At 45.3% G+C, this 26,420-nt stretch overlaps 8 non-coding genes and 1 pseudogene across 8 annotated transcripts; all 9 read right to left on the bottom strand.

The window, feature by feature from the left end:
• Positions 1-5,210: 5,210 nt before the first annotated feature.
• LOC130344042 (U2 spliceosomal RNA) lies at positions 5,211-5,401 on the bottom strand. Its single transcript, XR_008883148.1, has one exon. It is a non-coding gene; the product is annotated as a U2 spliceosomal RNA (small nuclear RNA).
• Positions 5,402-7,492: 2,091 nt separating this feature from the next.
• LOC130344053 (U2 spliceosomal RNA) lies at positions 7,493-7,669 on the bottom strand (annotated as a pseudogene).
• Positions 7,670-11,259: 3,590 nt separating this feature from the next.
• On the bottom strand, positions 11,260-11,450 carry LOC130344041 (U2 spliceosomal RNA). Its single transcript, XR_008883147.1, has one exon. It is a non-coding gene; the product is annotated as a U2 spliceosomal RNA (small nuclear RNA).
• Positions 11,451-13,538: 2,088 nt separating this feature from the next.
• On the bottom strand, positions 13,539-13,729 carry LOC130344040 (U2 spliceosomal RNA). Its single transcript, XR_008883146.1, has one exon. It is a non-coding gene; the product is annotated as a U2 spliceosomal RNA (small nuclear RNA).
• A 2,087-nt stretch (positions 13,730-15,816) lies between these two features.
• On the bottom strand, positions 15,817-16,007 carry LOC130344037 (U2 spliceosomal RNA). The gene has a single exon (XR_008883144.1). It is a non-coding gene; the product is annotated as a U2 spliceosomal RNA (small nuclear RNA).
• Positions 16,008-18,101: 2,094 nt separating this feature from the next.
• Positions 18,102-18,292, bottom strand: LOC130344068 (U2 spliceosomal RNA). The gene has a single exon (XR_008883168.1). It is a non-coding gene; the product is annotated as a U2 spliceosomal RNA (small nuclear RNA).
• Positions 18,293-20,396: 2,104 nt separating this feature from the next.
• Positions 20,397-20,587, bottom strand: LOC130344036 (U2 spliceosomal RNA). Its single transcript, XR_008883143.1, has one exon. It is a non-coding gene; the product is annotated as a U2 spliceosomal RNA (small nuclear RNA).
• A 2,091-nt stretch (positions 20,588-22,678) lies between these two features.
• Positions 22,679-22,869, bottom strand: LOC130344035 (U2 spliceosomal RNA). Its single transcript, XR_008883142.1, has one exon. It is a non-coding gene; the product is annotated as a U2 spliceosomal RNA (small nuclear RNA).
• Positions 22,870-24,965: 2,096 nt separating this feature from the next.
• On the bottom strand, positions 24,966-25,156 carry LOC130344044 (U2 spliceosomal RNA). The gene has a single exon (XR_008883151.1). It is a non-coding gene; the product is annotated as a U2 spliceosomal RNA (small nuclear RNA).
• Between the last annotated feature and the right edge of the window lie 1,264 nt (positions 25,157-26,420).

Below are 26,420 nucleotides of genomic sequence, written 5' to 3'. Positions count from 1 at the left end.
AAAATCACCTGGAAACCCCATTTTAACTAGCACCTTAAACAAAAACCCATGCGACAAACGGTCAAAAGCTTTTTCAAAATCAATTGACAACACACGAACCACCTGCTTTCTACACATACCATCCCACAATATATCTCTCAACAAACACAAATTCTCACTAATTCTTCTTCCTGGCACACCACACACTTGCTCCTCCCCAATCACTTGCTCTATCACGTCCCTCATTCTATTTGTAATCAGCTTTGCAAATATTTTATAATCCACATTCAACAAAGTTATCGGCCTCCAATTCCTTATATCATTCACATCCCCTTTCTTATAAATCAAAACCACTATCCCACTCTTCATACTTTCCACCAATCTTCCATTAGCCCACATATACTTAAAGATACTCTCCATATCATCCTTCAGTACATCCCACAATTTCACATAAAACTCAGCCGGCAACCCATCCTCTCCAGGAGTCTTATTTTTAGCCATACTATCAACCGTCCTTTTAATCTCTTCCATTCCAATCTCTCTCATTAAACTCTCATACTCATTACAATCTACCTTCTTATCAATCACTTCCAGCACTTCCTCAGCCAAACCCCTATCACACTGTTTGACTGCATATAAGTCCTCATAAAACTCTTTCACCACATTCAGTACAGCTTTGCCTCTCACCAAACCACCATCCTTATCATACACACTCACTAAATCATCCTTTCTCCCAATCACTTTCTTAAAAAAATATCTTGAACACTTTTCATCCTTCTCCAATTTGTCCACTTTTGCTCTGTACATTAACTCTTTTCCTCTTTCATTCAACCAATCCTTTATATCTCTTTTCACAGCATCAATCTTACCATCCACTCTCCATCCCTTCTTTTTCAACTTAATGAGAAACCCCAACCTTTTATTCAGCCATTCATACTTCTTTCTTTCCCTAGCTTTCCTTTTATAACCTTCCCTCTTGAAAAAAACCTTAGTTCTTTCTTTAACCCACTCCCACCAACACAATAAATCCAAAAATTCTTTTTTCTTCTCACACCATAACTTATACTTCTTAATATACCTATCATATACCTCCTTTTCATCCAACAGTTTCACATTAAGCTTCCAGTAACCCCTCCCACTTATGCAAATCTCATCCAACACCAAACCACAACTCACACGCTCATGATCAGAATAAATCACTCTCTCTTGCTTATACCACATACATCCTATCATTTTGGACACAAAACACATATCTAATCTTGACTCACTCCTTCCACTCTCAGCATGATATGTTGCTAACACAGGATTCACACCACACACTTCAACCACATCTCTTAACTTGAAATCACTCACCATACTCTTAAGCATATTTCCAGAAACATCCGCATCCCTCCCAATCTCACAGTTGAAATCACCTACTAACAACACTGGTTCCTTCCCAGACAAAAAACCCTTAATTATTTCAAACAAACCAACCCTCTCCTCCTTATTCACAGGTGCATAAACATTAATTAACTTAAACTTAAACCCATGTAACCCAACCTCCACCAACACACACCTTCCTTCCCTTAACACCATTTGACTACAAACTTTAAACTTATTATTCCTAAACAAAACCCCAACTCCATCATTTCTATTTACATTAGAGCAAGACCACACTGCTGGTCCATATCTCCACTCCTCCTTTTTTGGAGGAAAATCCAATCCACATTCCTGTAGACAAATTATGTCATTATTAGTTCCTGCCAATTCCTCCAGAATGGCCGCTCTTCTATTCTTATTTTTAAAGACTCTAACATTTGACAAACTAACCGAAAAAGACATATCAAATCAAATAACAACCCATAGGAAGAAAAAACCTAGAAGAGAGTTAATGAACTTTACGGCTCAGTGTCGAGGGAGAAGTTTCTTCTCCAATGCATTTATCCATTTCACCCTCAGATATTGCGGCAAAACGATTACTCGTCTCCACCACCGTCTGCTCCATCTTTTCACCACTGGCACCTCTCGCCGCCTTCCGTGGGGGACGAAAAAGATCTTCCTCTCTCTCTTTAGCACTTTCCTCTTCTGAATTCGACCATTCAACTTTTTGAGTGCCAGACACCTGAGGACTAGGCACCTCTTCAATTCTCACCTCCTCCTCCATCTCCTCTTCAATCTCCTCCTGCACCTTCTCTTCCACCACCGTTGCTTTCTCAATAATAGCAATCACACTCTTTTCTGCCATGTCTGCCTTTGCCTTTTCCCTTTTTTTAATTGCCAAATCTTTTCTGGCCTCTTTCTCCTTCTCCCTTTTAGCCACCTCCGGACAATTTCTATACACATGTCCAACAAGGCCACAAAGATCACAAGTTCTGGGCTGTGGACAAGCTCCCGCTTCATGCCCTGGCATTTTACAATTTCGGCACTTCTTATTACCTGGACAAGCCTCTTTAACATGTCCAAACAGCAAACAATCACGGCAAAACAATGGCTGGCCATAATAATAGACATAACCCCGGTTTCCGGCGATTGAAAAATTGGCCGGTGGGTGTTTCACTCCACCAATGCTCCCAGGATCCAGCTTCAGTTTTACAAAGAACTTCCATGTGCCATTAAACACACCCAAACTACTAGTTTGCTTCACTCCCCCTTGGACACTTTCACAGTAGATACTTAGAAAGTTCTTAATCATATCCGGGTCTAAGAATGGATTGTACATATGTACAAACAGAGTCTTCACTCCCATCTCAAACAGAGGAAAAAACTTTACATTTTCCAAGACAGGGTTATTGGCATTTCTTTTCAAACATTCATAGAAGTTCTGGCAATCAGCTTCATAGATGAAGGACACATCATATATTCCTTGCTTCCTATTCTCTTGCACACAGAACAAACTATCCATGCCAAAACCACCCAATTTCTCCACAAGTTCATGTCCAATGTACTCAATCCGATTCTTACCCCGGTCAGAAGTTTCCACCACAAAACGTACAGTCTTCTCAATCGCAGGGAGGTATTCCTTTCCAGCCATTGTTCTTCTCTTGTCTGTCGATTCCACAGTAAGATCACCACTCCGGATTCCTGCTCAGCAGAACACCCGCACCCCTGACCCAGACCAAGTTTACACTTGATCGGAGCCAAAAGGCCGAGAAGCGATAACCGTGAAAGGGGCGGGCCCAACAAGGTCCCCTTCATGGGCACTATCACTGCTTGCTGTCAGGGAGGCTGCCAGACAATTTTCCATGCACACTCTGGGCTGGGGGGCAGTCAACCACCAGTACACACAGCAGAACCTAAACCCATACCATTATTGCTAAGCAGCAAGACAGGGGCCCATTGCACTCCCACGGGGCCTTTTTAAATGCAATCCATAACCCGGATTTGCCAGGAACCCTTCTTACTCCTCCTACTTGCATGTGACACTGGGCTTAGGATCTGCATAGGAAACACACACACAAGCACACACCTACCTTTGTTGCCTGCAGATGCCTCCTTGGCTGTCCCCAAACGGTATCAAACCAACACCCACGGGAAGCTGTAAGCATAGAGGACATGCCTGCACCCCATTGGACTTACCTGTGTGGGTTAAATCCGGGTTATTTGACAACCTATGGCGGTGATGGTTCTGCTCAGGCAGAGCAGTGCTGATGCTCCTCATAAAGCTGTCGCTGCTGTGAAGGTTCTAGGTGACATCACAAATCCCTATGGTTACATACACAACAAAGCTGGGTTGTTGTTGTTTACACTTTGCAAGGCCTGTGGAAGTGAGTGACATCATAGCACTGTAGTTCTGAGGGTTCTAGATGGATGCAACAATCTCCTGTTGCTTCTATGAAGGCCGTAATAGACGACATCACCAAACAGCTTCATAGTCACATACACAGCAAAGGAGAGATGTTGTTTACACCTAGTGATGTCAGTGGTATTGAGTGACATCACAGCACAGTGCTAAGGCTCCTGGGCCTGGACACAGCAGCGGCTGCAATATCTCAACGGAGAATACGTTTATATCTATGTGTGTGTGTGCGCGTATATATATATATATATATATATATATATATATATATATATATATTTCTCCGCCGAAATCACTTTTAAACCCATTTCCACCTTTTTTTCCCTTCTCTTCCTCTTACTTTTTTTCACGTTTTTTTACGTTTTTCTCCTTTTCGCCTCTTTTCTGGGCGTATTATTCTTCTTTTTCTTCTTTTTTTTCGTCTAATGCATACCCCATCAGTGCAGCAATGCTTATTCAATACCGCCAGCAGATGGAGACACTGGGGGATAATTTTCTAAGGATTTATACTGATTTTTCCTGTCTGAATTTGTCGCACAGAAAGTTGCAGGCCAAATATGTGTGACATTTCTGCGACTTTAGCTTCTAGAGCATTTTTACAACATTATACATAGGTGCTGAATACATAAAAAGCGACTGTTCAGCGACAGACAAGTCGCATCGGCTGAAAGTAGGCCAGAATGTCAGTCCATGTTGGAGCAGGTTTAGATACAGTCTAAAGCATAGATCTCAAAGTCTGTGCACAGAATTTAGCAAGGGCCTCGCACCTTCTGATGCATCAGGTAGGTGCACAATAGCATAGCCTAACCCTCTGTACTTTGGTCTATATTGATGCGGGACATAGACAGCCAGCTGATGACCAATCCATTAGTGCAATGGATGGCTGGAAGCATTTGTCTTTGCCTTTGCAATACCACAGAAGCAATGCATGGTCAATGTACAGCAATGACACACCTGTGTGAACAGCCAGGAGACCCCCCCCCCCCCCCCATGTTATGTTACATAGTTACATAGTTAGTACGGTCGAAAAAAGACATATGTCCATCAAGTTCAACCAGGGAATTAAGGGGTAGGGGTGTGGCGCGATATTGGGGAAGGGATGAGATTTTATATTTCTTCATAAGCATTAATCTTATTTTGTCAATTAGGAACATTCAGCACCCACCCGCTATCAAGGCAGCTGCCTATCATGTCATGCCCTACCTGCACAGGTGTGCTGGCTACTCAAATGATCCAATTAAGGAGGCCATTTAGTCAGCAGCAGCAGAAGTCCTGTGCCTGGACGCTCCAACAGGGGCCAGACACAAGCAGAAGCAGAAGCAGCAGAAGCAGCAGCAGCACCACCTTTTGTTTTTTGGCTGCAGCAGCAGCAAGGCCCACAGGGCTGGCTAGCTGGCTAGCCAGCAAGCAGGTAGCAATGAAAGTAGGAATCTTTCTTTTTAACCCTGTAAGGGGGTGGTGCACTGTACCCGAAGATACTGCCATATCGGGTCAATGCATAGGGCGACGGAAGCAAGCTTCGAAATCGGCCCCCGTTCTCAAAAATCCATTTAATATATGGTCCCCAGATAGGGGACGTATCAGATATTAAACTGATAAGAACAGATACTACACTTGATCTTAGCCAAAAGGCCGAGAAGCGATAACCGTGAAAGGGGCGGGCCCAACAAGGTCCCCTTCATGGGCACTATCACTGCTTGCTGTCAGGGAGGCTGCCAGACAATTTTCCATGCACACTCTGGGCTGGGGGGCAGTCAACCACCAGTACACACAGCAGAACCTAAACCCATACCATTATTGCTAAGCAGCAAGACAGGGGCCCATTGCACTCCCACGGGGCCTTTTTAAATGCAATCCATAACCCGGATTTGCCAGGAACCCTTCTTACTCCTCCTACTTGCATGTGACACTGGGCTTAGGATCTGCATAGGAAACACACACACAAGCACACACCTACCTTTGTTGCCTGCAGATGCCTCCTTGGCTGTCCCCAAACGGTATCAAACCAACACCCACGGGAAGCTGTAAGCATAGAGGACATGCCTGCACCCCATTGGACTTACCTGTGTGGGTTAAATCCGGGTTATTTGACAACCTATAGCGGTGATGGTTCTGCTCAGGCAGAGCAGTGCTGATGCTCCTCATAAAGCTGTCGCTGCTGTGAAGGTTCTAGGTGACATCACAAATCCCTATGGTTACATACACAACAAAGCTGGGTTGTTGTTGTTTACACTCTGCAAGGCCTGTGGAAGTGAGTGACATCATAGCACTGTAGTTCTGAGGGTTCTAGATGGATGCAACAATCTCCTGTTGCTTCTATGAAGGCCATAATAGACGACATCACCAAACAGCTCCATAGTCACATACACAGCAAAGGAGAGATGTTGTTTACACCTAGTGATGTCAGTGGTATTGAGTGACATCACAGCACAGTGCTAAGGCTCCTGGGCCTGGACACAGCAGCGGCTGCAATATCTCAACGGAGAATACGTTTATATCTATGTGTGTGTGTGCGCGTATATATATATATATATATATATATATATATATATATATATATTTCTCCGCCGAAATCACTTTTAAACCCATTTCCACCTTTTTTTCCCTTCTCTTCCTCTTACTTTTTTTTCACGTTTTTTTACGTTTTTCTCCTTTTCGCCTCTTTTCTGGGCGTATTATTCTTCTTTTTCTTCTTTTTTTTCGTCTAATGCATACCCCATCAGTGCAGCAATGCTTATTCAATACCGCCAGCAGATGGAGACACTGGGGGATAATTTTCTAAGGATTTATACTGATTTTTCCTGTCTGAATTTGTCGCACAGAAAGTTGCAGGCCAAATATGTGTGACATTTCTGCGACTTTAGCTTCTAGAGCATTTTTACAACATTATACATAGGTGCTGAATACATAAAAAGCGACTGTTCAGCGACAGACAAGTCGCATCGGCTGAAAGTAGGCCAGAATGTCAGTCCATGTTGGAGCAGGTTTAGATACAGTCTAAAGCATAGATCTCAAAGTCTGTGCACAGAATTTAGCAAGGGCCTCGCACCTTCTGATGCATCAGGTAGGTGCACAATAGCATAGCCTAACCCTCTGTACTTTGGTCTATATTGATGCGGGACATAGACAGCCAGCTGATGACCAATCCATTAGTGCAATGGATGGCTGGAAGCATTTGTCTTTGCCTTTGCAATACCACAGAAGCAATGCATGGTCAATGTACAGCAATGACACACCTGTGTGAACAGCCAGGAGACCCCCCCCCCATGTTATGTTACATAGTTACATAGTTAGTACGGTCGAAAAAAGACATATGTCCATCAAGTTCAACCAGGGAATTAAGGGGTAGGGGTGTGGCGCGATATTGGGGAAGGGATGAGATTTTATATTTCTTCATAAGCATTAATCTTATTTTGTCAATTAGGAACATTCAGCACCCACCCGCTATCAAGGCAGCTGCCTATCATGTCATGCCCTACCTGCACAGGTGTGCTGGCTACTCAAATGATCCAATTAAGGAGGCCATTTAGTCAGCAGCAGCAGAAGTCCTGTGCCTGGACGCTCCAACAGGGGCCAGACACAAGCAGAAGCAGAAGCAGAAGCAGCAGAAGCAGCAGCAGCACCACCTTTTGTTTTTTGGCTGCAGCAGCAGCAAGGCCCACAGGGCTGGCTAGCTGGCTAGCCAGCAAGCAGGTAGCAATGAAAGTAGGAATCTTTCTTTTTAACCCTGTAAGGGGGTGGTGCACTGTACCCGAAGATACTGCCATATCGGGTCAATGCATAGGGCGACGGAAGCAAGCTTCGAAATCGGCCCCCGTTCTCAAAAATCCATTTAATATATGGTCCCCAGATAGGGGACGTATCAGATATTAAACTGATAAGAACAGATTCATTTTTTTATTAAATAAATTTCTCATTTTCTTTTCTTAAACACTAATGAAACAAAATAGAACATTTAAAAACAAAATAAGAAACAACATAAAATAGCAAAACCAAACATTACTTTCTAATTAAGCAAAACCAAATTAGAAGGTCATCCCCTTCCTCCATGCAAACACCATTAGAAAGTCTATCAGTCCTCGACTGATATTGCCATTTGCTATATCTTTCTTAACTTGAGACGCTAACCAGCCTGGAATTTTATACGTTTCAACAAAACGGTTCATGTCTGCCTTGAAAGAAAAATAGACTTTATCCCGAGCTTCTTCCTCCCGGTTCTTCAAGCCTATCTTTAGATCCATCATATCTTTGTCAAACGTTTTTCTTTCTGCTTCCGACAAATTTTCCAACAAACCACCAAGCACACCAAAATACTGCACTGGCACATACACTTCCTCCTCTCTCTTCTTCTTCTGCTCTGTAGGTCTTCTAGTTGGAACCTGCTCCACTTCTGGTTCTTTCACTTCAGCTGGTTCCTCTCTGCTTCTTTTTACAGCTTCCTTTTTCTCAGAATTTTTCTCAGACTTTTTCTTAGGACACGAGCCAAGCAGATGGCCCTCCTCACCACACAGATGGCATTTCCTTTTCTTTTGACAATTTTCCACGTCGTGACCCTCCTCTTGACACTTGAAACACCACAAAAACGTGCAATCCTCCTTTCTGTGACCGTACTGTTTACATTTGCGGCAAAAATCTTGCATGCCAGAAAAATACAGATCCCCGTTCACAGAACCAATTTTAAACCGTCCTGGGGGGATCACTAACTTGCCATCTGCCATTTTAAATTTCACATGGAACCTCCACTTGGTGGTCCATAGTCCATATTGATTAAATACCTTGCCTTTAGGCAGAACACTGTCACAGAATCGAGACAAAAAGGTAACGATATCCTCCTCCGAAGTATATGGGCTATACATCCTTATAGTCACCAATCGTTCTCTACGTGGGAAATGTGGAACTATCTCCACCCCTTCCAAAACCGGACATACCTTCTTTTGCTGCAATATGTTCCAAAATGACTCATAGTCCTCTTCAGAAGCCAGCACCACGTCGTAGTATCCACTTCTGGGAAACTCAAGCATGGATAGGATTTGCTCCCTCTTGACTTCCAGCAACTTAAACAGCACTTCTTCCACGACAAAGACAAGGCCTCTTTCCTTCTTCCGGACATCGAGCAGGGAAATACGAACTCCATTCCGAAGTCTCGCAAAAGGCGGCACGCCTTCCGAAGAAAAACCGCAATCTTCCTCCATGTCCATGATGTCCAGACACCTCCCCCACCGAAGTAGGTAGGTGGGGATCGCCTCCCGTTGTCTGGGGACTAAGCCGGCTCCCTGATAGCAGCAGGGGGGTGAAGTCCCTCCGTTAAGAAGGACGATCCCCCCAGGCAAAGGAGCCGGGTACCCCAGACACCCTCTGGCCAGACCAAGTGAGCAGAACTACACTTGATCTTAGCCAAAAGGCCGAGAAGCGATAACCGTGAAAGGGGCGGGCCCAACAAGGTCCCCTTCATGGGCACTATCACTGCTTGCTGTCAGGGAGGCTGCCAGACAATTTTCCATGCACACTCTGGGCTGGGGGGCAGTCAACCACCAGTACACACAGCAGAACCTAAACCCATACCATTATTGCTAAGCAGCAAGACAGGGGCCCATTGCACTCCCACGGGGCCTTTTTAAATGCAATCCATAACCCGGATTTGCCAGGAACCCTTCTTACTCCTCCTACTTGCATGTGACACTGGGCTTAGGATCTGCATAGGAAACACACACACAAGCACACACCTACCTTTGTTGCCTGCAGATGCCTCCTTGGCTGTCCCCAAACGGTATCAAACCAACACCCACGGGAAGCTGTAAGCATAGAGGACATGCCTGCACCCCATTGGACTTACCTGTGTGGGTTAAATCCGGGTTATTTGACAACCTATGGCGGTGATGGTTCTGCTCAGGCAGAGCAGTGCTGATGCTCCTCATAAAGCTGTCGCTGCTGTGAAGGTTCTAGGTGACATCACAAATCCCTATGGTTACATACACAACAAAGCTGGGTTGTTGTTGTTTACACTCTGCAAGGCCTGTGGAAGTGAGTGACATCATAGCACTGTAGTTCTGAGGGTTCTAGATGGATGCAACAATCTCCTGTTGCTTCTATGAAGGCCGTAATAGACGACATCACCAAACAGCTCCATAGTCACATACACAGCAAAGGAGAGATGTTGTTTACACCTAGTGATGTCAGTGGTATTGAGTGACATCACAGCACAGTGCTAAGGCTCCTGGGCCTGGACACAGCAGCGGCTGCAATATCTCAACGGAGAATACGTTTATATCTATGTGTGTGTGTGCGCGTATATATATATATATATATATATATATATATATATATATATATTTCTCCGCCGAAATCACTTTTAAACCCATTTCCACCTTTTTTTCCCTTCTCTTCCTCTTACTTTTTTTTCACGTTTTTTTACGTTTTTCTCCTTTTCGCCTCTTTTCTGGGCGTATTATTCTTCTTTTTCTTCTTTTTTTTCGTCTAATGCATACCCCATCAGTGCAGCAATGCTTATTCAATACCGCCAGCAGATGGAGACACTGGGGGATAATTTTCTAAGGATTTATACTGATTTTTCCTGTCTGAATTTGTCGCACAGAAAGTTGCAGGCCAAATATGTGTGACATTTCTGCGACTTTAGCTTCTAGAGCATTTTTACAACATTATACATAGGTGCTGAATACATAAAAAGCGACTGTTCAGCGACAGACAAGTCGCATCGGCTGAAAGTAGGCCAGAATGTCAGTCCATGTTGGAGCAGGTTTAGATACAGTCTAAAGCATAGATCTCAAAGTCTGTGCACAGAATTTAGCAAGGGCCTCGCACCTTCTGATGCATCAGGTAGGTGCACAATAGCATAGCCTAACCCTCTGTACTTTGGTCTATATTGATGCGGGACATAGACAGCCAGCTGATGACCAATCCATTAGTGCAATGGATGGCTGGAAGCATTTGTCTTTGCCTTTGCAATACCACAGAAGCAATGCATGGTCAATGTACAGCAATGACACACCTGTGTGAACAGCCAGGAGACCCCCCCCCCCCCATGTTATGTTACATAGTTACATAGTTAGTACGGTCGAAAAAAGACATATGTCCATCAAGTTCAACCAGGGAATTAAGGGGTAGGGGTGTGGCGCGATATTGGGGAAGGGATGAGATTTTATATTTCTTCATAAGCATTAATCTTATTTTGTCAATTAGGAACATTCAGCACCCACCCGCTATCAAGGCAGCTGCCTATCATGTCATGCCCTACCTGCACAGGTGTGCTGGCTACTCAAATGATCCAATTAAGGAGGCCATTTAGTCAGCAGCAGCAGAAGTCCTGTGCCTGGACGCTCCAACAGGGGCCAGACACAAGCAGAAGCAGAAGCAGCAGAAGCAGCAGCAGCACCACCTTTTGTTTTTTGGCTGCAGCAGCAGCAAGGCCCACAGGGCTGGCTAGCTGGCTAGCCAGCAAGCAGGTAGCAATGAAAGTAGGAATCTTTCTTTTTAACCCTGTAAGGGGGTGGTGCACTGTACCCGAAGATACTGCCATATCGGGTCAATGCATAGGGCGACGGAAGCAAGCTTCGAAATCGGCCCCCGTTCTCAAAAATCCATTTAATATATGGTCCCCAGATAGGGGACGTATCAGATATTAAACTGATAAGAACAGATACTACACTTGATCTTAGCCAAAAGGCCGAGAAGCGATAACCGTGAAAGGGGCGGGCCCAACAAGGTCCCCTTCATGGGCACTATCACTGCTTGCTGTCAGGGAGGCTGCCAGACAATTTTCCATGCACACTCTGGGCTGGGGGGCAGTCAACCACCAGTACACACAGCAGAACCTAAACCCATACCATTATTGCTAAGCAGCAAGACAGGGGCCCATTGCACTCCCACGGGGCCTTTTTAAATGCAATCCATAACCCGGATTTGCCAGGAACCCTTCTTACTCCTCCTACTTGCATGTGACACTGGGCTTAGGATCTGCATAGGAAACACACACACAAGCACACACCTACCTTTGTTGCCTGCAGATGCCTCCTTGGCTGTCCCCAAACGGTATCAAACCAACACCCACGGGAAGCTGTAAGCATAGAGGACATGCCTGCACCCCATTGGACTTACCTGTGTGGGTTAAATCCGGGTTATTTGACAACCTATGGCGGTGATGGTTCTGCTCAGGCAGAGCAGTGCTGATGCTCCTCATAAAGCTGTCGCTGCTGTGAAGGTTCTAGGTGACATCACAAATCCCTATGGTTACATACACAACAAAGCTGGGTTGTTGTTGTTTACACTCTGCAAGGCCTGTGGAAGTGAGTGACATCATAGCACTGTAGTTCTGAGGGTTCTAGATGGATGCAACAATCTCCTGTTGCTTCTATGAAGGCCATAATAGACGACATCACCAAACAGCTCCATAGTCACATACACAGCAAAGGAGAGATGTTGTTTACACCTAGTGATGTCAGTGGTATTGAGTGACATCACAGCACAGTGCTAAGGCTCCTGGGCCTGGACACAGCAGCGGCTGCAATATCTCAACGGAGAATACGTTTATATCTATGTGTGTGTGTGCGCATATATATATATATATATATATATATATATATATATATTTCTCCGCCGAAATCACTTTTAAACCCATTTCCACCTTTTTTTCCCTTCTCTTCCTCTTACTTTTTTTTCACGTTTTTTTACGTTTTTCTCCTTTTCGCCTCTTTTCTGGGCGTATTATTCTTCTTTTTCTTCTTTTTTTTCGTCTAATGCATACCCCATCAGTGCAGCAATGCTTATTCAATACCGCCAGCAGATGGAGACACTGGGGGATAATTTTCTAAGGATTTATACTGATTTTTCCTGTCTGAATTTGTCGCACAGAAAGTTGCAGGCCAAATATGTGTGACATTTCTGCGACTTTAGCTTCTAGAGCATTTTTACAACATTATACATAGGTGCTGAATACATAAAAAGCGACTGTTCAGCGACAGACAAGTCGCATCGGCTGAAAGTAGGCCAGAATGTCAGTCCATGTTGGAGCAGGTTTAGATACAGTCTAAAGCATAGATCTCAAAGTCTGTGCACAGAATTTAGCAAGGGCCTCGCACCTTCTGATGCATCAGGTAGGTGCACAATAGCATAGCCTAACCCTCTGTACTTTGGTCTATATTGATGCGGGACATAGACAGCCAGCTGATGACCAATCCATTAGTGCAATGGATGGCTGGAAGCATTTGTCTTTGCCTTTGCAATACCACAGAAGCAATGCATGGTCAATGTACAGCAATGACACACCTGTGTGAACAGCCAGGAGACCCCCCCCCCCCCATGTTATGTTACATAGTTACATAGTTAGTACGGTCGAAAAAAGACATATGTCCATCAAGTTCAACCAGGGAATTAAGGGGTAGGGGTGTGGCGCGATATTGGGGAAGGGATGAGATTTTATATTTCTTCATAAGCATTAATCTTATTTTGTCAATTAGGAACATTCAGCACTCACCCGCTATCAAGGCAGCTGCCTATCATGTCATGCCCTACCTGCACAGGTGTGCTGGCTACTCAAATGATCCAATTAAGGAGGCCATTTAGTCAGCAGCAGCAGAAGTCCTGTGCCTGGACGCTCCAACAGGGGCCAGACACAAGCAGAAGCAGAAGCAGAAGCAGCAGAAGCAGCAGCAGCACCACCTTTTGTTTTTTGGCTGCAGCAGCAGCAAGGCCCACAGGGCTGGCTAGCTGGCTAGCCAGCAAGCAGGTAGCAATGAAAGTAGGAATCTTTCTTTTTAACCCTGTAAGGGGGTGGTGCACTGTACCCGAAGATACTGCCATATCGGGTCAATGCATAGGGCGACGGAAGCAAGCTTCGAAATCGGCCCCCGTTCTCAAAAATCCATTTAATATATGGTCCCCAGATAGGGGACGTATCAGATATTAAACTGATAAGAACAGATACTACACTTGATCTTAGCCAAAAGGCCGAGAAGCGATAACCGTGAAAGGGGCGGGCCCAACAAGGTCCCCTTCATGGGCACTATCACTGCTTGCTGTCAGGGAGGCTGCCAGACAATTTTCCATGCACACTCTGGGCTGGGGGGCAGTCAACCACCAGTACACACAGCAGAACCTAAACCCATACCATTATTGCTAAGCAGCAAGACAGGGGCCCATTGCACTCCCACGGGGCCTTTTTAAATGCAATCCATAACCCGGATTTGCCAGGAACCCTTCTTACTCCTCCTACTTGCATGTGACACTGGGCTTAGGATCTGCATAGGAAACACACACACAAGCACACACCTACCTTTGTTGCCTGCAGATGCCTCCTTGGCTGTCCCCAAACGGTATCAAACCAACACCCACGGGAAGCTGTAAGCATAGAGGACATGCCTGCACCCCATTGGACTTACCTGTGTGGGTTAAATCCGGGTTATTTGACAACCTATGGCGGTGATGGTTCTGCTCAGGCAGAGCAGTGCTGATGCTCCTCATAAAGCTGTCGCTGCTGTGAAGGTTCTAGGTGACATCACAAATCCCTATGGTTACATACACAACAAAGCTGGGTTGTTGTTGTTTACACTCTGCAAGGCCTGTGGAAGTCAGTGACATCATAGCACTGTAGTTCTGAGGGTTCTAGATGGATGCAACAATCTCCTGTTGCTTCTATGAAGGCCGTAATAGACGACATCACCAAACAGCTCCATAGTCACATACACAGCAAAGGAGAGATGTTGTTTACACCTAGTGATGTCAGTGGTATTGAGTGACATCACAGCACAGTGCTAAGGCTCCTGGGCCTGGACACAGCAGCGGCTGCAATATCTCAACGGAGAATACGTTTATATCTATGTGTGTGTGTGCGCGTATATATATATATATATATATATATATATATATATATATATTTCTCCGCCGAAATCACTTTTAAACCCATTTCCACCTTTTTTTCCCTTCTCTTCCTCTTACTTTTTTTTCACGTTTTTTTACGTTTTTCTCCTTTTCGCCTCTTTTCTGGGCGTATTATTCTTCTTTTTCTTCTTTTTTTTCGTCTAATGCATACCCCATCAGTGCAGCAATGCTTATTCAATACCGCCAGCAGATGGAGACACTGGGGGATAATTTTCTAAGGATTTATACTGATTTTTCCTGTCTGAATTTGTCGCACAGAAAGTTGCAGGCCAAATATGTGTGACATTTCTGCGACTTTAGCTTCTAGAGCATTTTTACAACATTATACATAGGTGCTGAATACATAAAAAGCGACTGTTCAGCGACAGACAAGTCGCATCGGCTGAAAGTAGGCCAGAATGTCAGTCCATGTTGGAGCAGGTTTAGATACAGTCTAAAGCATAGATCTCAAAGTCTGTGCACAGAATTTAGCAAGGGCCTCGCACCTTCTGATGCATCAGGTAGGTGCACAATAGCATAGCCTAACCCTCTGTACTTTGGTCTATATTGATGCGGGACATAGACAGCCAGCTGATGACCAATCCATTAGTGCAATGGATGGCTGGAAGCATTTGTCTTTGCCTTTGCAATACCACAGAAGCAATGCATGGTCAATGTACAGCAATGACACACCTGTGTGAACAGCCAGGAGACCCCCCCCCCCCCCATGTTATGTTACATAGTTACATAGTTAGTACGGTCGAAAAAAGACATATGTCCATCAAGTTCAACCAGGGAATTAAGGGGTAGGGGTGTGGCGCGATATTGGGGAAGGGATGAGATTTTATATTTCTTCATAAGCATTAATCTTATTTTGTCAGTTAGGAACATTCAGCACCCACCCGCTATCAAGGCAGCTGCCTATCATGTCATGCCCTACCTGCACAGGTGTGCTGGCTACTCAAATGATCCAATTAAGGAGGCCATTTAGTCAGCAGCAGCAGAAGTCCTGTGCCTGGACGCTCCAACAGGGGCCAGACACAAGCAGAAGCAGAAGCAGCAGAAGCAGCAGCAGCACCACCTTTTGTTTTTTGGCTGCAGCAGCAGCAAGGCCCACAGGGCTGGCTAGCTGGCTAGCCAGCAAGCAGGTAGCAATGAAAGTAGGAATCTTTCTTTTTAACCCTGTAAGGGGGTGGTGCACTGTACCCGAAGATACTGCCATATCGGGTCAATGCATAGGGCGACGGAAGCAAGCTTCGAAATCGGCCCCCGTTCTCAAAAATCCATTTAATATATGGTCCCCAGATAGGGGACGTATCAGATATTAAACTGATAAGAACAGATACTACACTTGATCTTAGCCAAAAGGCCGAGAAGCGATAACCGTGAAAGGGGCGGGCCCAACAAGGTCCCCTTCATGGGCACTATCACTGCTTGCTGTCAGGGAGGCTGCCAGACAATTTTCCATGCACACTCTGGGCTGGGGGGCAGTCAACCACCAGTACACACAGCAGAACCTAAACCCATACCATTATTGCTAAGCAGCAAGACAGGGGCCCATTGCACTCCCACGGGGCCTTTTTAAATGCAATCCATAACCCGGATTTGCCAGGAACCCTTCTTACTCCTCCTACTTGCATGTGACACTGGGCTTAGGATCTGCATAGGAAACACACACACAAGCACACACCTACCTTTGTTGCCTGCAGATGCCTCCTTGGCTGTCCCCAAACGGTATCAAACCAACACCCACGGGAAGCTGTAAGCATAGAGGACATGCCTGCACCCCATTGGACTTACCTGTGTGGGTTAAATCCGGGTTATTTGACAACCTATGGCGGTGATGGTTCTGCTCAGGCAGAGCAGTGCTGATGCTCCTCATAAAGCTGTCGCTGCTGTGAAGGTTCTAGGTGACATCACAAATCCCTATGGTTACATACACAACAAAGCTGGGTTGTTGTTGTTTACACTCTGCAAGGCCTGTGGAAGTGAGTGACATCATAGCACTGTAGTTCTGAGGGTTCTAGATGGATGCAACAATCTCCTGTTGCTTCTATGAAGGCCGTAATAGACGACATCACCAAACAGCTCCATAGTCACATACACAGCAAAGGAGAGATGTTGTTTACACCTAGTGATGTCAGTGGTATTGAGTGACATCACAGCACAGTGCTAAGGCTCCTGGGCCTGGACACAGCAGCGGCTGCAATATCTCAACGGAGAATACGTTTATATCTATGTGTGTGTGTGCGCGTATATATATATATATATATATATATATATATATATATATATATATATTTCTCCGCCGAAATCACTTTTAAACCCATTTCCACCTTTTTTTCCCTTCTCTTCCTCTTACTTTTTTTTCACGTTTTTTTACGTTTTTCTCCTTTTCGCCTCTTTTCTGGGCGTATTATTCTTCTTTTTCTTCTTTTTTTTCGTCTAATGCATACCCCATCAGTGCAGCAATGCTTATTCAATACCGCCAGCAGATGGAGACACTGGGGGATAATTTTCTAAGGATTTATACTGATTTTTCCTGTCTGAATTTGTCGCACAGAAAGTTGCAGGCCAAATATGTGTGACATTTCTGCGACTTTAGCTTCTAGAGCATTTTTACAACATTATACATAGGTGCTGAATACATAAAAAGCGACTGTTCAGCGACAGACAAGTCGCATCGGCTGAAAGTAGGCCAGAATGTCAGTCCATGTTGGAGCAGGTTTAGATACAGTCTAAAGCATAGATCTCAAAGTCTGTGCACAGAATTTAGCAAGGGCCTCGCACCTTCTGATGCATCAGGTAGGTGCACAATAGCATAGCCTAACCCTCTGTACTTTGGTCTATATTGATGCGGGACATAGACAGCCAGCTGATGACCAATCCATTAGTGCAATGGATGGCTGGAAGCATTTGTCTTTGCCTTTGCAATACCACAGAAGCAATGCATGGTCAATGTACAGCAATGACACACCTGTGTGAACAGCCAGGAGACCCCCCCCCCCCCCCATGTTATGTTACATAGTTACATAGTTAGTACGGTCGAAAAAAGACATATGTCCATCAAGTTCAACCAGGGAATTAAGGGGTAGGGGTGTGGCGCGATATTGGGGAAGGGATGAGATTTTATATTTCTTCATAAGCATTAATCTTATTTTGTCAATTAGGAACATTCAGCACCCACCCGCTATCAAGGCAGCTGCCTATCATGTCATGCCCTACCTGCACAGGTGTGCTGGCTACTCAAATGATCCAATTAAGGAGGCCATTTAGTCAGCAGCAGCAGAAGTCCTGTGCCTGGACGCTCCAACAGGGGCCAGACACAAGCAGAAGCAGAAGCAGCAGAAGCAGCAGCAGCACCACCTTTTGTTTTTTGGCTGCAGCAGCAGCAAGGCCCACAGGGCTGTCTAGCTGGCTAGCCAGCAAGCAGGTAGCAATGAAAGTAGGAATCTTTCTTTTTAACCCTGTAAGGGGGTGGTGCACTGTACCCGAAGATACTGCCATATCGGGTCAATGCATAGGGCGACGGAAGCAAGCTTCAAAATCGGCCCCCGTTCTCAAAAATCCATTTAATATATGGTCCCCAGATAGGGGACGTATCAGATATTAAACTGATAAGAACAGATACTACACTTGATCTTAGCCAAAAGGCCGAGAAGCGATAACCGTGAAAGGGGCGGGCCCAACAAGGTCCCCTTCATGGGCACTATCACTGCTTGCTGTCAGGGAGGCTGCCAGACAATTTTCCATGCACACTCTGGGCTGGGGGGCAGTCAACCACCAGTACACACAGCAGAACCTAAACCCATACCATTATTGCTAAGCAGCAAGACAGGGGCCCATTGCACTCCCACGGGGCCTTTTTAAATGCAATCCATAACCCGGATTTGCCAGGAACCCTTCTTACTCCTCCTACTTGCATGTGACACTGGGCTTAGGATCTGCATAGGAAACACACACACAAGCACACACCTACCTTTGTTGCCTGCAGATGCCTCCTTGGCTGTCCCCAAACGGTATCAAACCAACACCCACGGGAAGCTGTAAGCATAGAGGACATGCCTGCACCCCATTGGACTTACCTGTGTGGGTTAAATCCGGGTTATTTGACAACCTATGGCGGTGATGGTTCTGCTCAGGCAGAGCAGTGCTGATGCTCCTCATAAAGCTGTCGCTGCTGTGAAGGTTCTAGGTGACATCACAAATCCCTATGGTTACATACACAACAAAGCTGGGTTGTTGTTGTTTACACTCTGCAAGGCCTGTGGAAGTGAGTGACATCATAGCACTGTAGTTCTGAGGGTTCTAGATGGATGCAACAATCTCCTGTTGCTTCTATGAAGGCCGTAATAGACGACATCACCAAACAGCTCCATAGTCACATACACAGCAAAGGAGAGATGTTGTTTACACCTAGTGATGTCAGTGGTATTGAGTGACATCACAGCACAGTGCTAAGGCTCCTGGGCCTGGACACAGCAGCGGCTGCAATATCTCAACGGAGAATACGTTTATATCTATGTGTGTGTGTGCGCGTATATATATATATATATATATATATATATATATATATATATATATATATATATATATTTCTCCGCCGAAATCACTTTTAAACCCATTTCCACCTTTTTTTCCCTTCTCTTCCTCTTACTTTTTTTTCACGTTTTTTTACGTTTTTCTCCTTTTCGCCTCTTTTCTGGGCGTATTATTCTTCTTTTTCTTCTTTTTTTTCGTCTAATGCATACCCCATCAGTGCAGCAATGCTTATTCAATACCGCCAGCAGATGGAGACACTGGGGGATAATTTTCTAAGGATTTATACTGATTTTTCCTGTCTGAATTTGTCGCACAGAAAGTTGCAGGCCAAATATGTGTGACATTTCTGCGACTTTAGCTTCTAGAGCATTTTTACAACATTATACATAGGTGCTGAATACATAAAAAGCGACTGTTCAGCGACAGACAAGTCGCATCGGCTGAAAGTAGGCCAGAATGTCAGTCCATGTTGGAGCAGGTTTAGATACAGTCTAAAGCATAGATCTCAAAGTCTGTGCACAGAATTTAGCAAGGGCCTCGCACCTTCTGATGCATCAGGTAGGTGCACAATAGCATAGCCTAACCCTCTGTACTTTGGTCTATATTGATGCGGGACATAGACAGCCAGCTGATGACCAATCCATTAGTGCAATGGATGGCTGGAAGCATTTGTCTTTGCCTTTGCAATACCACAGAAGCAATGCATGGTCAATGTACAGCAATGACACACCTGTGTGAACAGCCAGGAGACCCCCCCCCCCCCCCATGTTATGTTACATAGTTACATAGTTAGTACGGTCGAAAAAAGACATATGTCCATCAAGTTCAACCAGGGAATTAAGGGGTAGGGGTGTGGCGCGATATTGGGGAAGGGATGAGATTTTATATTTCTTCATAAGCATTAATCTTATTTTGTCAATTAGGAACATTCAGCACCCACCCGCTATCAAGGCAGCTGCCTATCATGTCATGCCCTACCTGCACAGGTGTGCTGGCTACTCAAATGATCCAATTAAGGAGGCCATTTAGTCAGCAGCAGCAGAAGTCCTGTGCCTGGACGCTCCAACAGGGGCCAGACACAAGCAGAAGCAGCAGAAGCAGAAGCAGCAGCAGCACCACCTTTTGTTTTTTGGCTGCAGCAGCAGCAAGGCCCACAGGGCTGGCTAGCTGGCTAGCCAGCAAGCAGGTAGCAATGAAAGTAGGAATCTTTCTTTTTAACCCTGTAAGGGGGTGGTGCACTGTACCCGAAGATACTGCCATATCGGGTCAATGCATAGGGCGACGGAAGCAAGCTTCGAAATCGGCCCCCGTTCTCAAAAATCCATTTAATATATGGTCCCCAGATAGGGGACGTATCAGATATTAAACTGATAAGAACAGATACTACACTTGATCTTAGCCAAAAGGCCGAGAAGCGATAACCGTGAAAGGGGCGGGCCCAACAAGGTCCCCTTCATGGGCACTATCACTGCTTGCTGTCAGGGAGGCTGCCAGACAATTTTCCATGCACACTCTGGGCTGGGGGGCAGTCAACCACCAGTACACACAGCAGAACCTAAACCCATACCATTATTGCTAAGCAGCAAGACAGGGGCCCATTGCACTCCCACGGGGCCTTTTTAAATGCAATCCATAACCCGGATTTGCCAGGAACCCTTCTTACTCCTCCTACTTGCATGTGACACTGGGCTTAGGATCTGCATAGGAAACACACACACAAGCACACACCTACCTTTGTTGCCTGCAGATGCCTCCTTGGCTGTCCCTTAAACGGTATCAAACCAACACCCACGGGAAGCTGTAAGCATAGAGGACATGCCTGCACCCCATTGGACTTACCTGTGTGGGTTAAATCCGGGTTATTTGACAACCTATGGCGGTGATGGTTCTGCTCAGGCAGAGCAGTGCTGATGCTCCTCATAAAGCTGTCGCTGCTGTGAAGGTTCTAGGTGACATCACAAATCCCTATGGTTACATACACAACAAAGCTGGGTTGTTGTTGTTTACACTCTGCAAGGCCTGTGGAAGTGAGTGACATCATAGCACTGTAGTTCTGAGGGTTCAAGATGGATGCAACAATCTCCTGTTGCTTCTATGAAGGCCGTAATAGACGACATCACCAAACAGCTCCATAGTCACATACACAGCAAAGGAGAGATGTTGTTTACACCTAGTGATGTCAGTGGTATTGAGTGACATCACAGCACAGTGCTAAGGCTCCTGGGCCTGGACACAGCAGCGGCTGCAATATCTCAACGGAGAATACGTTTATATCTATGTGTGTGTGTGCGCGTATATATATATATATATATATATATATATATATATATATATATATTTCTCCGCCGAAATCACTTTTAAACCCATTTCCACCTTTTTTTCCCTTCTCTTCCTCTTACTTTTTTTTCACGTTTTTTTACGTTTTTCTCCTTTTCGCCTCTTTTCTGGGCGTATTATTCTTCTTTTTCTTCTTTTTTTTCGTCTAATGCATACCCCATCAGTGCAGCAATGCTTATTCAATACCGCCAGCAGATGGAGACACTGGGGGATAATTTTCTAAGGATTTATACTGATTTTTCCTGTCTGAATTTGTCGCACAGAAAGTTGCAGGCCAAATATGTGTGACATTTCTGCGACTTTAGCTTCTAGAGCATTTTTACAACATTATACATAGGTGCTGAATACATAAAAAGCGACTGTTCAGCGACAGACAAGTCGCATCGGCTGAAAGTAGGCCAGAATGTCAGTCCATGTTGGAGCAGGTTTAGATACAGTCTAAAGCATAGATCTCAAAGTCTGTGCACAGAATTTAGCAAGGGCCTCGCACCTTCTGATGCATCAGGTAGGTGCACAATAGCATAGCCTAACCCTCTGTACTTTGGTCTATATTGATGCGGGACATAGACAGCCAGCTGATGACCAATCCATTAGTGCAATGGATGGCTGGAAGCATTTGTCTTTGCCTTTGCAATACCACAGAAGCAATGCATGGTCAATGTACAGCAATGACACACCTGTGTGAACAGCCAGGAGACCCCCCCCCCCCCATGTTATGTTACATAGTTACATAGTTAGTACGGTCGAAAAAAGACATATGTCCATCAAGTTCAACCAGGGAATTAAGGGGTAGGGGTGTGGCGCGATATTGGGGAAGGGATGAGATTTTATATTTCTTCATAAGCATTAATCTTATTTTGTCAATTAGGAACATTCAGCACCCACCCGCTATCAAGGCAGCTGCCTATCATGTCATGCCCTACCTGCACAGGTGTGCTGGCTACTCAAATGATCCAATTAAGGAGGCCATTTAGTCAGCAGCAGCAGAAGTCCTGTGCCTGGACGCTCCAACAGGGGCCAGACACAAGCAGAAGCAGAAGCAGCAGAAGCAGCAGCAGCACCACCTTTTGTTTTTTGGCTGCAGCAGCAGCAAGGCCCACAGGGCTGGCTAGCTGGCTAGCCAGCAAGCAGGTAGCAATGAAAGTAGGAATCTTTCTTTTTAACCCTGTAAGGGGGTGGTGCACTGTACCCGAAGATACTGCCATATCGGGTCAATGCATAGGGCGACGGAAGCAAGCTTCGAAATCGGCCCCCGTTCTCAAAAATCCATTTAATATATGGTCCCCAGATAGGGGACGTATCAGATATTAAACTGATAAGAACAGATACTACACTTGATCTTAGCCAAAAGGCCGAGAAGCGATAACCGTGAAAGGGGCGGGCCCAACAAGGTCCCCTTCATGGGCACTATCACTGCTTGCTGTCAGGGAGGCTGCCAGACAATTTTCCATGCACACTCTGGGCTGGGGGGCAGTCAACCACCAGTACACACAGCAGAACCTAAACCCATACCATTATTGCTAAGCAGCAAGACAGGGGCCCATTGCACTCCCACGGGGCCTTTTTAAATGCAATCCATAACCCGGATTTGCCAGGAACCCTTCTTACTCCTCCTACTTGCATGTGACACTGGGCTTAGGATCTGCATAGGAAACACACACACAAGCACACACCTACCTTTGTTGCCTGCAGATGCCTCCTTGGCTGTCCCCAAACGGTATCAAACCAACACCCACGGGAAGCTGTAAGCATAGAGGACATGCCTGCACCCCATTGGACTTACCTGTGTGGGTTAAATCCGGGTTATTTGACAACCTATGGCGGTGATGGTTCTGCTCAGGCAGAGCAGTGCTGATGCTCCTCATAAAGCTGTCGCTGCTGTGAAGGTTCTAGGTGACATCACAAATCCCTATGGTTACATACACAACAAAGCTGGGTTGTTGTTGTTTACACTCTGCAAGGCCTGTGGAAGTGAGTGACATCATAGCACTGTAGTTCTGAGGGTTCTAGATGGATGCAACAATCTCCTGTTGCTTCTATGAAGGCCGTAATAGACGACATCACCAAACAGCTCCATAGTCACATACACAGCAAAGGAGAGATGTTGTTTACACCTAGTGATGTCAGTGGTATTGAGTGACATCACAGCACAGTGCTAAGGCTCCTGGGCCTGGACACAGCAGCGGCTGCAATATCTCAACGGAGAATACGTTTATATCTATGTGTGTGTGTGCGCGTATATATATATATATATATATATATATATATATATATATATATATATATATATTTCTCCGCCGAAATCACTTTTAAACCCATTTCCACCTTTTTTTCCCTTCTCTTCTTCTTACTTTTTTTTCACGTTTTTTTACGTTTTTCTCCTTTTCGCCTCTTTTCTGGGCGTATTATTCTTCTTTTTCTTCTTTTTTTTCGTCTAATGCATACCCCATCAGTGCAGCAATGCTTATTCAATACCGCCAGCAGATGGAGACACTGGGGGATAATTTTCTAAGGATTTATACTGATTTTTCCTGTCTGAATTTGTCGCACAGAAAGTTGCAGGCCAAATATGTGTGACATTTCTGCGACTTTAGCTTCTAGAGCATTTTTACAACATTATACATAGGTGCTGAATACATAAAAAGCGACTGTTCAGCGACAGACAAGTCGCATCGGCTGAAAGTAGGCCAGAATGTCAGTCCATGTTGGAGCAGGTTTAGATACAGTCTAAAGCATAGATCTCAAAGTCTGTGCACAGAATTTAGCAAGGGCCTCGCACCTTCTGATGCATCAGGTAGGTGCACAATAGCATAGCCTAACCCTCTGTACTTTGGTCTATATTGATGCGGGACATAGACAGCCAGCTGATGACCAATCCATTAGTGCAATGGATGGCTGGAAGCATTTGTCTTTGCCTTTGCAATACCACAGAAGCAATGCATGGTCAATGTACAGCAATGACACACCTGTGTGAACAGCCAGGAGACCCCCCCCCCCATGTTATGTTACATAGTTACATAGTTAGTACGGTCGAAAAAAGACATATGTCCATCAAGTTCAACCAGGGAATTAAGGGGTAGGGGTGTGGCGCGATATTGGGGAAGGGATGAGATTTTATATTTCTTCATAAGCATTAATCTTATTTTGTCAATTAGGAACATTCAGCACCCACCCGCTATCAAGGCAGCTGCCTATCATGTCATGCCCTACCTGCACAGGTGTGCTGGCTACTCAAATGATCCAATTAAGGAGGCCATTTAGTCAGCAGCAGCAGAAGTCCTGTGCCTGGACGCTCCAACAGGGGCCAGACACAAGCAGAAGCAGAAGCAGCAGATGCAGCAGCAGCACCACCTTTTGTTTTTTGGCTGCAGCAGCAGCAAGGCCCACAGGGCTGGCTAGCTGGCTAGCCAGCAAGCAGGTAGCAATGAAAGTAGGAATCTTTCTTTTTAACCCTGTAAGGGGGTGGTGCACTGTACCCGAAGATACTGCCATATCGGGTCAATGCATAGGGCGACGGAAGCAAGCTTCGAAATCGGCCCCCGTTCTCAAAAATCCATTTAATATATGGTCCCCAGATAGGGGACGTATCAGATATTAAACTGATAAGAACAGATACTACACTTGATCTTAGCCAAAAGGCCAAGAAGCGATAACCGTGAAAGGGGCGGGCCCAACAAGGTCCCCTTCATGGGCTTTATCACTGCTTGCTGTCAGGGAGGCTGCCAGACAATTTTCCATGCACACTCTGGGCTGGGGGGCAGTCAACCACCAGTACACACAGCAGAACCTAAACCCATACCATTATTGCTAAGCAGCAAGACAGGGGCCCATTGCACTCCCACGGGGCCTTTTTAAATGCAATCCATAACCCGGATTTGCCAGGAACCCTTCTTACTCCTCCTACTTGCATGTGACACTGGGCTTAGGATCTGCATAGGAAACACACACACAAGCACACACCTACCTTTGTTGCCTGCAGATGCCTCCTTGGCTGTCCCCAAACGGTATCAAACCAACACCCACGGGAAGCTGTAAGCATAGAGGACATGCCTGCACCCCATTGGACTTACCTGTGTGGGTTAAATCCGGGTTATTTGACAACCTATGGCGGTGATGGTTCTGCTCAGGCAGAGCAGTGCTGATGCTCCTCATAAAGCTGTCGCTGCTGTGAAGGTTCTAGGTGACATCACAAATCCCTATGGTTACATACACAACAAAGCTGGGTTGTTGTTGTTTACACTCTGCAAGGCCTGTGGAAGTGAGTGACATCATAGCACTGTAGTTCTGAGGGTTCTAGATGGATGCAACAATCTCCTGTTGCTTCTATGAAGGCCGTAATAGACGACATCACCAAACAGCTCCATAGTCACATACACAGCAAAGGAGAGATGTTGTTTACACCTAGTGATGTCAGTGGTATTGAGTGACATCACAGCACAGTGCTAAGGCTCCTGGGCCTGGACACAGCAGCGGCTGCAATATCTCAACGGAGAATACGTTTATATCTATGTGTGTGTGTGCGCGTATATATATATATATATATATATATATATATATATATATATTTCTCCGCCGAAATCACTTTTAAACCCATTTCCACCTTTTTTTCCCTTCTCTTCCTCTTACTTTTTTTTCACGTTTTTTTACGTTTTTCTCCTTTTCGCCTCTTTTCTGGGCGTATTATTCTTCTTTTTCTTCTTTTTTTTCGTCTAATGCATACCCCATCAGTGCAGCAATGCTTATTCAATACCGCCAGCAGATGGAGACACTGGGGGATAATTTTCTAAGGATTTATACTGATTTTTCCTGTCTGAATTTGTCGCACAGAAAGTTGCAGGCCAAATATGTGTGACATTTCTGCGACTTTAGCTTCTAGAGCATTTTTACAACATTATACATAGGTGCTGAATACATA

The sequence above is a fragment of the Hyla sarda genome, unplaced genomic scaffold, assembly GCF_029499605.1.
Source record: "Hyla sarda isolate aHylSar1 unplaced genomic scaffold, aHylSar1.hap1 scaffold_704, whole genome shotgun sequence".
Classification (NCBI taxonomy): Eukaryota; Metazoa; Chordata; class Amphibia; order Anura; family Hylidae; genus Hyla; species Hyla sarda.
This window is presented reverse-complemented; position numbering and strand designations above follow the sequence as displayed.